Below are 13,050 nucleotides of genomic sequence, written 5' to 3'. Positions count from 1 at the left end.
ATTTAGCATCTTAACTTTTAAATGTGTAGCTTTTAATCACAATCATCAAGATAAAATAAAAAATTTAATTCTCAATTTATTAATATGTCACTAGCAGAAATACACAAACTCAATACTTAATTAAAAGTAAGTACTTGCCTAAAGTACTCCACTTCAAGTAGAAGTACCGTTTTAATTTATTTTACTCAAGTAGAAGTACTACAGTAGGCATGTGGCCTAAAATGTACTTTATGAACAAAAGTACAAATACTTTACATTTTTATACTTTTAATAATTTCCGGGATGACTAACTGACCAAGCTAATGATAAACAGTATAAACATGAAGTTGATGCTGTTGATAACATGATCATGTCTAGTAGAGATTTGTTTTCTGCAGAATTCTAAAATGTTCTGAATTTTTTAACCAGATCAAAAGTATAAATTAATAATGAATAAATAAATGTACTATTTATTGGTTGTATTCAACTACTTTACAAGTTCATGAAACTTTTGCAAGGTACAAGATATAAACTGTTTTTAAGCCAATTTATTTTACATTTTTAACACGTTCTATCAATTATTTGACTGGTTGGTTTAAACACTGCACAAGTTTATAGACAAAGGACATTACAGCTAGAATGTTAAATAACTTTCAGCATTGGTGATTTTTTTATGGATAAAGAAGAAACCACCTAATATTGATGTAAGTAGCCACTATGCTGTGCTGTAGTTTTATTTTAAAAGCTGCGGCTTACAAACACTAAAAATAAATCATTGATTTACTTGTTAAAAATTTACAGTCAGTGCTGCAGTGGTTGGCAATATGTCTTGTATTGTAAAAAAAAATCAACCCATGTGCTTTGTTTTTTTTTTGTTTTTGTTTTACTAGTATTGCTACCTTGTATAATGCAAGTAAAAAATGGGGATACAGAATACAATATGGTTAAAGGATGTGCCAAATAATTGTAAGCAATAAAAATTACATTATTAATGGCGTAAAGCACAAACCAAAAGCACAAGCACAAGAGTTCTACTGACCTTCAGATCATACTTATAATCTTACTTTACAGTACCTGAACCCGTGCCTGATCAAGTTGCTTGAAAATGAGCCAGAAGTGTCAGCAGCATGGAGACAAAAGTGGGTGTGATCCATGGTCCATGTCCAGGTAACTGACAATCACATTGATGTGCTAGCCAATCAGCACTTGTAAACGAGGATTGGTGGAATGGTTTCTTTATTCTTGTACTTCACACATGGGGTGTAATTTAGCTTAATTTATTGCATAGTGCACCCTGGCATGTACTCAATCTAATGTGAAAAATCAGGTTTAGATACATCTTGCTAATCTGGTAATACCAACTGGTTGTATCACAGTATTTTTAATTGTTTTTTAATTAAAATAATTTGTTTATTTGTTTGGTTGGTCCAATGACAGGCTGGTCTAGTATTTATTTCAGTAGATAAACATGACATTAATCAAAATTGAAAGATTTTTTTTACGTAAGGAAACTTAAAAGAAGCAACTCTTTGTTTACAATTACTTGAGTAAATTTTTTGGGTTAAATACAATTTCACAGTATCCAGCTTTTCATAAATATTTAACATGTCCTTACAGAAAATGTAACTATATCAATGATTATCTTTTCTCTTTTTGGAATTATAACATAGTTATTTTATTTATTTACAGTATTTTAATCTTAGATAAGACCTTCTGTATTAATATTATTAATTTATTGTTATTTATTATATATTATTATATTAGGTGTCCACCATACAAGTCCATTTGAATGAGCTGTTACGATTGAAATGATTGCGTATTAATATGAACAAATGAGTAAAAATCTCAGATTTAAGTAACATCTTGTACTACTGTCTGAGCCATGCTGTTAAACATAATCTCTCAATACCTTCTGACCAATTAGATTAAATAATTCTAGCATGACCTAGTCTAAAATACATAAAAGAAAAAGGGATGTTTAATGTCCTTGATCCCAAGGATCCTAATGCTATTATGCATTCTGAGCAGAGCTTGAAATGGATATACGTGTGCACTTTATCCTTACTCAGGAATTTATTAATAATCAGCTCATGTGGGAAGGTACCTGTGTTATGATGATAAAACCCAAGCTTGCAAGCGCAGTTGCTATTGTGAAAAGGCAGATTGTTCCCATTTGTTATCTTGACAGTTTTTACTGTAAAGAGATGCTCAGCATTTCTGCATCATGAGACTCTACCTGAATACGTCCGGCTGCTGTTGACCCTGGCCCCACCCACTTCCGTCTCCACACCGTAAACATGCACTTGTTGAATGAGCACTATTTATTTATTTATTTATTTATTTATTAGTCAGCTTAGAAGGATCAAGGCCACTGCAACTGCATAGGGACATTTTCAATCAAGCCAATGTGCACAGTCTGAATGATGCTCAGCGATGCATGTTTGTTTATCCAGGGCGCAGCTGCTGGCGGCCAAGGTGACGAGGGAATTTCACTACATGCCGGAGAAGCATGCAGCGTACTCTAAAAATACAAATAAAAAAAAGAAGAACAAGAGAAAGTATTTTTTTTCCTCCCATAACGAGATCCAAAGCACTTGATGTAATTAGACGGCGTCTGGAATCAGGACAATTAAGGGTGGTTTGGCATCACAGAGAGTTGTCTCAGTGGGGTGAATTATGGAAGGGGAGGGGGATCGGGGGCCAAAAGATTGATGAGTTCAGTGTTTTCCAAATGGTGCCCTTATACACATAATTACACTGTGGAAATGAATGAATCATCATGATACAAACCCAAACTAGGATACAGTAATTGCTCATCACATAGGAAGGCTGCACTGTCAGCCCCAAAACTGCAGCATGAAGACACTTTGTAATGTATTAATGTGATCCATCTTATCCTGTTCTGAACATTAATCTTTATTTTACACTGCATGCCTTGTTAATGTTTCCTAGTTCTGTTGCCTATATGCAAAATATATTAGGTCTACTGCATAGTTTGCTCAGCTCTGTGAACAAAAATAATGTGATTTGCCTCTTTCAGTTTCCCACCTTTATTTATTTTTGTCTTTGTCCCATTTTTTTTTTTTTTTTTTGTTCTAGGCTTGTGCCCTTATCATGCAGTCTGATGTCAGAAACTCTTTATCTGATTAAAGTCTTTTTCATCTTCAGATGTACGGAGTAATAGTGTATGGCAGAGGTCGAGCACTTCAGTGCAAAAAATACATAATTAACAGCCACTTATGAGAAAATATATTTACTTTTGTTAAGACAGACCATATTCCGAGAAGCTGTGGAAACACTGAGGGATTCAGAGACAGCAAATATTGATGGATATGTGCTTGAAAGCACCTCGCGACAACCTTGGCCATTTTGTTGTGTGCTCTACAGTGCTCAAAAGAATGAGTTGGGTCACTGACGGGTTCACTGAACATTCACCACTGCAACATCTATTAACCCCTGTCCTAGAACTGAGGAAGAGATCGTCTCTCCTCTGTAAAGAGGATAGAGAATAGGTCGGCTTAGAAAGACATTCACAAAGACAACGTCCTCTTATAAATGGTACCTAATAATTTGTGCGTATGTAAGATATCTGCTGGAATTTAAATCTTTGTGCTTCAGCTGATGAAAGATCTTTAATCACTGGTTGTCTTTAAAATCTTGGCTAAGGGTCTGGTCCAATGAAAAGGACTTTATCAATAATGTCTTGACAAAGATTTTCTAACAGGAGTGGCTTGTGTCCAAAGGGAAGTGGAGCCTTTATGGCTTCTGCAAATATTGAAACAGTGTGTTGGATATCTGACTGCAAAGCTCCAGTAGGCCCAGTCATAACCATTTCATCTTTGTCCACATGTAGATGAATATTTTTTATTTATTTATTTATTTACTTATTGTGTGTGTGTGTGTGTGTGTGTGTGTGTGCGTGTGTGTGTGTGTGTGTGTGTGTGTGTAAAAATAAAATGCATCAGATCTCCAAACTAATTGCTGAAAATTGTTTATAATCCTTGCCTTGAAATAAACTTAGCAAAATCAGCATTAATACTTAACTAGAATTAATCAGCAATAATACTAAAGCATTATTTTATATAATATTAATACACAATATTAGTAATATATTTCAGGAAATTCTTCTACCAGTTTTTTGTGGCAACATTATAGCTATGATTTATATTCTTAGCAAGTGAAAAAAAAATAAAAAAACATAAGTAACAGAGGAGAAAAAATGTGAATAATTTTTTTCTACTTAATCCCCTTTATCCCCCTTCATTCTGTAATAACACTTGCTTATAAGTTATGAGAATGGAGACTCTTTCAAACACATGGGCCCACCTAAATCGTTTAATATATAGATTATATGCTGTGACATTCATAGTCAACAGAGTTCACCGAGATCTTTTATATTTTATAGCTTGAGTGATAGGTAGGTGTAAATGAACTGTTTGCTTTTGACAAGCAAGGGTGTTGTAGTTCAGTCACCTCTAATATGAATAAAATTCACAAAAAGTCACATTTGAACACCTACTAATTTTGCATTTTAGCATATTGTCTTGATAAATGTAATAAAGTGTCTATACCAAAATACACCAAAAAAAATATGGGGTATTTAATTGTGTTGTAAAAAATAATAATAATGATGATTATCATTATTTGAATAATAATAACAACAATAATAATAATTATTATTATTATTACTATTATATAATAGTTATTATTGTTGTTGTTATTATTATTATTATTATTATTATTATTATTATTATTGATGATAATGATGATGATGATGATGATGATAAAAGATGCATCAGTCTCCAAGTGGAAAATTCTCATTGTGTGATTGGATGAATGAAGGAAATTTATATGTGAAATGAAAATGTTGAATTTACTACAGCATCTGTGTCTTAAAAATATTCTTGTGCTGAGGTATCAATTTAGTTACCTATTTATTTTTTCATTATTTGTCTGTAATCATTTGCACTAGAAACTGGTATGTATGGTGAATGTGAGATGTAAATATCGCATGAATCATATTTATTATCTTTCTGATATCACATTATTTAGGTTTTTTTTCCCTAGTTATTTTTCAGCGAGAATTTTCCTAAATCATAGGTGCCGCGTACTGTATGACATAGTATTTCCGTTTATCATTTATGTTTATTCCATTTACAATGTTTTATAAAGGTAAGCCTGCACTTGCATCCACTCCACCCTTAATTGCTGACAGATCACTAGACTAATAAAAACATGAGGCAAGTGAATTGAGACATTGCATCTTTGCGATCTCCACATCTGAATTTGGCACTCTTCAGTTTGCCCAATATTGGTTCATTGCCATTCCAGCTCCCTAAAGTGGTGTCACAGAGTAGTTCCCACTCCAGTGCAAATTCTATTGGGCCAACCTAAAAAAGGGAGACTGGCTATGGTTTATGCTCTCTGCTTGAGTTGGAAGAGTACCTAAACAATTATTGAGGGTATGAGCATCCCCTAAACAATTTTTGGGGGAGTAGGTTGGCAGAACCAACCATTAAAAAAAGGTACTGGATAAACTTCATGGTGTCTGTGCTCATCAACACCATGAGTGGGCAAAGAACCTGGCAGCCCAAGAGCACAGGGTCTAAATCAACAGCAATAAAATTATTCAAACACTAAGGAGGGGATTCTCCATGATCCACTTTGAGCCACCCTCTAAACATTTTTGGGGTTGTGTGTCTATAAAGAACCCAAGCCTGGGGCCGATAGAACAGCCTTGCTAGAGAAGCGTACATCAGGTGCCACCAGGGTGGCCTTAGACTTCCAGCTCCAGACAAAAGCCGATGAGGCACCCTCCCCTGTCAGTCTCACACTAGAGGCAGACAAGGCTACTTCTCCAAAAATATGCATAAAACATCCAAAGGGGAGGCCTCCAAGGTTTGTTACGTTACAGTAGTCCACAATCCGTGCATTTGTATTAAATATTTTTATCGATGATACTTATGGCCAACCTGTATAAAGCAATTGTGTGCTTTCTTAAACAGACACAGTCAAATAAGCTTCTGCAATTGCAAAAGACTTACATGGCATGACTAATATTTCGAGAACTTCTGCTGTAAAAAATGTTACAGCTTGTCTCTGAAATGTGAGACATACTCAACTCCAATTCCTTTCATGTCTGCTTTCAAAAAGCTCATGAATAAAGATGAGCTACCTTTAATTATTGCTCGAATTTGAGGATTTCTGCAGGAGCTGGGCAATAATCTGCAGAGAAGAGGATTATCTTACTGCACCTGGAAGATGACACACTGTATCTCAAGTTCTAGCCAAAGCTCTTCAGCAATTTAATAGAGGGCAAATGTGGTCATACAGTTGTCTCTGCAGCAAAAAAAAAAATAAAAAAATGTAAAGAAAATATATGCAGGGATTCCCTTTCTAGATGCAGGAGAGCATGTTTATGCAGCAGCACCACTAAAGCTTGCTCACTTTTCGCAAAGCTCTGAAGAGGAGTCACAACTTGACACTGAACTGTTTATGTTTACAGTACCTTAGAGCTTATCAGAAGTTCCCAGAAGCTTCTTTTTAGTATAAGACCATTGCTGTAGCAAACAAAAAGAGAGGATCTGAAATAAAGTGTAGAGTGTGAACATAAGGAGAAAGAGGCAGTGACATGTATAGGTTGTACAGCAGTGCACTATAAAATGCTCTTTAATCCCAGAATGCTTTTAAGTAAATAACATTATATATAGGACCGTGTATACGACCCTGCCGAAACCTTGTAAAATGTGTCATTAAAAATTACATTTCTTTAAAAGCACTGAGACAGAATTTATTTCTCATATGTTACTCCTTTAGAAAGGGCTCTTAATTATTTAGACATTTTTTTAAATGATCATAGATTTTTTTCTGTCTTAAATCATAATTGAGGTGCATATACATACAGTACATGCCACACTTTTCTTTAGGTCTTGGTTGTTAAAAGTTGTTCTGCTCTACACTTTTTTCTCAAAAAAATATTTACATGGCCACGAACAAGCCTTTGGACAGTTGGTTTTTGCACAGAACAAGAGTTGTGGAATTTGGCCCAAATTGCCAGCGTATTTACATTGTATTTACATTTCAGGTAACAAACTTCACTTTCTGTGTTCAGAGCAGAAAAATGTCTAATTACCAAGACGTATAGCAGGGTACTGACTTCAAATTTAATAAGGTCCAGTCAATACATTTTCTGAGAGCTGAGGTCCAAATTTCATGTTTGCGTTAGGATTCAAACCTCTATATATATGTAAGTCTATAAAAAATAAACAATGTAAATATTTCCATGGCATTTCAATAATATTTATTGGCACTTAATTAATTTGGTTCAGTAACTCTGTTAAACATGTTTACAGTTTAACCTTTGATGGCCTTGTATATTTTCTTATATGGAATTTAAAAAACAAACAATCTTAGAACAAACTTTAGAAAATCTTTATTAGTACGCTGGAAATAAATGTTAAAGAATTTTAGGTTCCATAATTTTCTTTTGATTGTGTAAAACTGCTTTGTGACAATGACAATTGTCAAAATTAAATAAAAAATTAATTACATTTAATTAAATTTAATTAAGGTGGTGTAGTGGTTAGCAATATCGGTTTGCACCTCCAGGGTTCGGATTCAATTCTCAGCCAGGCTCGAATCCCTGTGTGCATGTTCTCCTTGTGCGGGGTGGGTTTCCTCTGTGTACTCTGGTTTTCTCCCACAATCCAAAGCCCTGCAGATTAGGCTAATTGGTATTCCTAAAATTGCCCACAGTGTGTGAATGAGTGTATTTGTGTTACATATCCTTTTTTCAGCACAAAATGGTCAATATGATATATAATATAACAGAATTTTTGTTCATTTGAACATGACTAAAGTACAGATACACATGATCACACGTTTTTATTGTTGTTTCCGGGTGTTTCTAAGAGCAAAAAATATAAATATTATGCTCATTTTGTGAGTTCTACATTTTTGTGATGTCATTCCCATATTCTTTTAGTGGTAAAATTTACCCATTATAAAATTAATAATTGTTTGACCTGACATATCCAAAAGCAAAATACACATTAATTTTAATTCTGAAGCTTCCTTGTAAACACATTGACCAATCTTTCATATAAACACTTTTTTTTTTTAATCATTTATTGACCTATGCCGTGTTTCCAGCATTTATCTTGCCTTTTGAGTTTTAAGGGTTAATCTATAAGACAACAATGATACGCACTATGCCACCATGCCACCCGACAAAGTAATGGAACTCATTTTAAAATATGTACTGCCGTATGAGGGGACATAATAAGATAGTTTCTCTTTTAATGCAGCAATCATCATGCAAAATAATTGCACAGATGACATTACATGACACATGAATAGAGCAGGAGAGCAGCATGCTGGTAATGATCTTAGTTTTAATTGACAGTTGTGTTATTTTCTTGCATCTATAATGTGCAGAAGCTATTGCAGTCAGTCAGTCAATATGTTGATTTGTCATATTTAGTAAATGTTTGGCTCATCTAAAATATCATTATTGTGTGATTGTAAACTCACTGTCCACTACATAAAGAACAGCATTATGAGATAACTGCTCATTTAGGCAGTTATCCAGTCATTTAAACATGTAGTGGCAGCACAATGAAACATCCAGATACAATTCAAGTTCAACTTCAGTTAATTTTTTACATCAAACATTGGAATGGGGGGAAATATGATCTAGACACTGTAGAAAGGACACTGTGCACATGGCAGAGCAAGTAATGTCCCAAGTGGTGACCAATTACCTGCTCACTTCAATAGAAAAAAAGATGGATAAAAAAGTGACCATAACAAATGAAAGACAGTGGAAATTACAACCATTTTTACACCAGAACATCATGGCATCTGAACAAACATACCAGAGTTGGATCAGTGGTAATATATGCCAAAAAAAATGTGTAAAATAAAGTTAGGGATAAAACCTAAGTAGAACAACAGTGTAATTGCTTGAGCAATCACCCTAATGAACAGTTCTATAGGCGTTTCTATTAATGTGAATAGTGTGTCTAATTCTATATAAAAATTACTTTGGGGTGTTATTGTTAATGGATTACTTTCCATCTGGTAAATTGGACTTTTAGGAGGCCATAGATGTGATCCATGCTTGATTTCGATAGAAAGAACTTAGGTTAGATTATAGTATACACACAGAATATCTTTCCAATGAAGTAAATAATAATCCCTAATTAGGAAACCTGACCTTAACCACTGGCAGTAATCCCACTTTAGGACAATGTCATATCTCCCCTTTATCTCCAAGATCCTATAAACAGTTGTAGCCAGAAAATTAATTCATGAAATATATCAGTAAGGATTTAGGCCTCAACATAGCACAGAGACAGCACTGGGTAAAGTGGTAAATTACCACTACTGGACTCTGATCAGGGATCAGGTCTCCTTGCTTGTGTTGAACTTTGACACCATTGATCACAGTCTTTACCTTGACAGATTAAGAAATATTTGAAGGAGGTAAATTGAAAGGAATATTTCATTTTAAAGTTTGAGTAAATTACAATAATATATACAGAGTTATATATATATATATATATATATATATATATATATATATATATATATATAACTCTGGTCTCCTCCCACAATCCAAAGACATGTAGGTTAGGTTAATTGGTGTTCTCAAATTGCCCATAATGGGTGAATGAGAGTGTGAGTGTGTGTACTGTATGTGTGTGTGCCCTGCGATGGATTGGCACCCTGTCCCTGCCTTGTATATATATATATATATATATATATATATATATATATATATATATATATATTACAATAATATTAAAATTGAAGCATATTCTGGGAAAGTTGGACTGGAAACAAAAAGTGTAGTATGGGATGACCGCAGCCATAAGAAAATTGTCGAGCAAGCTAATTTGCTTGAAGCCCAGTGTGAAGTTTACACAGTAAATTATGATTTGGGGTTCCATTTCATTTTATCTACCAGAAGATTTTAGCTACCGGTTGAGAAGCTTCATGAAGATGCCATTTTCCTTTTTCAGCAGGACTTAGCACCTACTGTACCTACAGTGCGACTACTACAATTAACTGCAAAAGGAGCCCAGGTCAAGTACTAAGAATGTAAATAAAAATATGTTTTTTACAATATCTGTATTGTAAATCCTTTTTTGCTTAATATTATGAAATATATTGTAATATTTTGAGATATCATTTTGATCAGTTCTTTTTCTCCTTAGCCCATATAAGAGTTTCTGACGTTGTCTCTGGTTAGGAATGGCTTGATACTAGCCATTCCTGACCAGTGCAGTGCAATAGTTGTAGCCCATTTTTTGAAGATATCTCTGCATGGTGGCTCTTGATGCACACAGCCTCATTCCACTGCCTTTGAAGATCTCCCAAGCTCATGCATCAGCTTTGCTTCACAATCTTCTTAAGGCTGCAGTCATCCCTGTTGCTTGTGCACTTTTTCCTACCTCTTTTTATTTTACAGTCAACTTTCTATGAATATGCTTCAATACAGCCAGGCCTTTCAGCGATGACCTTCTCTGACTTATCCTCTTGTGGATCGTCATGATTATGGTTGTGGGTACAGGACTAGACTGAGAGATCTGCAAAGATACTGTATGAATAGTAATTTACTTAGACTTAAAAAAAAATGTATCTTCAGATACTGCACATGAAGCCGTAATTATCAAAATTAAAACAAAATAGTCTTGAAATGACCTTTATATATATATATATATATATATATATATATATATATATATATATATATATATATAAAACCTAAATATATGCTTATCATATCAACCACATATTTCTAAACATTAATATTTAAAAAATACTTGTAGGCATGCCTGAAAAGTAAACACTAGTTTTATGTTTTGAAATAATGCACGTTTTTGTACATAATAATGCAGACATAAAATTTATACTAAAGATATAACACACACACACACACACAAGCATTCAAAGGTGCTCTGTTGGATTGAGATTTGATGGCCGTGGAGACTATTTGAGTACAGTAAACTCATTGTCATGCACAAGAAACCTGTCTGAGGTGTTTTTAAACTTTTAACAGTGGTCATAAAGGGACAGACATGGTTAAAAACAATACTCAAGAAGGCAATGTTCAGCTGGTACTAAGGGGCCCACAATGTGCCAAGAAAACATCCCCCACACAATTATGCCACAGCCACTGGCCTAATCCATTGATACAAGGCAGGATGGATCCATGCTTTCATGTTGTTTATGTCAAATTCTGAAATTGAGACTCGTCAGACCAGAAAACATTTTTCCAATCTTCTATTGTCCTATTCTAGTGAGCCCATGCAAATTGTAGGCATTTTTCTCCAGAGAACAGCTCACTGGATTTTTTCGCTTTTTCAGACCATTCTCTGTAAACCCTCGAAATGGTTTTGTGTGAAAATCTCAGTATCTCAGCAGTTTCAAAAATACTTAGACCAGACCGTATTGCACCAGAAACCATACCATGTTCAAATTTATTTCAGTTTTGACCATGTCTATATGACTAAATGCATTGAGGTGCTGCCATGTGATTGGCTGACTAGATATTTGCATTAACAAATAGATATTGCTCAGAGCAAAACCTCTTGTCTATAAAGCTTTTTTAACAAAACAAATCTTTTTTTGTTTTAAAGTGCTATCCACTGTTTTTTAATTATTCTGAAATTGTAGAAAAGGTTACAATCACAGCAACCACCACAGAGGAAAAGGACCTTGTGTGATCATATACAGTACATGGATAAAAGTGTGTGTGTGTGTGTGTGTGTGTGTGTGTGTGAAAGAGAGATTTTACAGAACAAAAGACAGGGGTTTTATTTTAAAAAAATTTAAAGCTGACTTTGGCTTTAAAATGTGGCATACAACAATCAAAAAGCATCACTGAAGGTTTTATATTTTGCATATAAATTTAGTCTAGCCAAAGATTCAGAATGCCAAAATACACAGCCGTGTGCCAAGCAGCCTAAGTTGCCAGCACTGCCCTTTGAGGAATACTAAGTATGAGTGGTTCAGCCCTCAGGATCCTACACACAAATGCCTCTGTGTTTGTGCTAAGCCTGCAGATCCCATCATGATCAATGTAACATTAGCCAAACAATGAGTACACATATTGGTGATCAGACAAAAACATGGCTTCTGTTCTTATTGGCCCTGGTGCTTGTTCTTCTTCTTGAATAAGGCGGACAGGCGGATATAAATATATTATATATAAATATATACACAGTGGGGCAAAAAAGTATTTAGTCAGCCACCAATTGTGCAAGTTCTCCAACTTAAAAAGATGAAAGAGGCCTGTAATTTACATCATAGGTATACCTCAACTATGAGAGACAAAATAAGAAGGAAAAATAAAAAAAATAACATTGTAGGATTTTTAAAGCATTTATTTGCCAATTATTGGTGGAAAATAAGTATTTGGTCACCTACAAACAAGCAAGATTTTCTGGCTCTCACAGACCTTTTTTTGCTGACCTGCTGATTTTTTGCTAATTGTAGACCTGCACCAGGCTGGGAAGACTGAATCTGCAATAGGTAAGCAGCTTGGTGTGAAGAAATCAACCGTGGGAGCAATTATTAGAAAATGGAAGACATACAAGACCACTGATAATCTTCCTCGATCTGGGGCTCCACACAAGATCTCACCCCGTGGGGTCAAAAAGAATTGTGAGCAAAAAAATCCCAGAACCACACGGAGGGACCTAGTGAATGACCTGTAGAGAGCTGGGACCAAAATAACAAAGGCTACCATCAGTAACATACTGTGCCACCAGGGACTCAAATCCTGCAGTGCCAGACCTGTCCCCCTGCTTAAGCCAGTACATGTCCAGGCCCGTGTGAAGTTTGCTAGAGAGTAATTTGCATGATCTAGAAGAGGATTGGGAGAATGCCATATGGTCAGATGAAACCAAAATAGAACTTTGTGTTTGGAGGAGAAAGAATGCTGAGTTGCATCCAAAGAACACCATACCTACTGTGAAGCATGGGGGTGGAAACATCATGCTTTGGGGCTGTTTTTCTGCAAAGGAACCAGAATGAATGGGGACATGTATCGTGAGATTTTGA

At 34.8% G+C, this 13,050-nt stretch overlaps 1 protein-coding gene across 1 annotated transcript in view; it reads right to left on the bottom strand.

Annotated features, from left to right (window-relative positions):
- Window positions 1–394: 394 nt before the first annotated feature.
- rps29 (ribosomal protein S29) overlaps window positions 395–13,050 on the bottom strand; it is a 52,850-nt gene continuing 40,194 nt past the window's right edge. Inside the window, exon 4 of the mRNA XM_053489285.1 lies at window positions 395–409. The gene's annotated coding sequence lies outside the window, so the exon portion shown is untranslated. The remainder of the gene's footprint in view (window positions 410–13,050) is intronic.

The sequence above is a fragment of the Clarias gariepinus genome, chromosome 27 (assembly GCF_024256425.1).
Source record: "Clarias gariepinus isolate MV-2021 ecotype Netherlands chromosome 27, CGAR_prim_01v2, whole genome shotgun sequence".
NCBI classification, from domain to species: domain Eukaryota; kingdom Metazoa; phylum Chordata; class Actinopteri; order Siluriformes; family Clariidae; genus Clarias; species Clarias gariepinus.
This window is presented reverse-complemented; position numbering and strand designations above follow the sequence as displayed.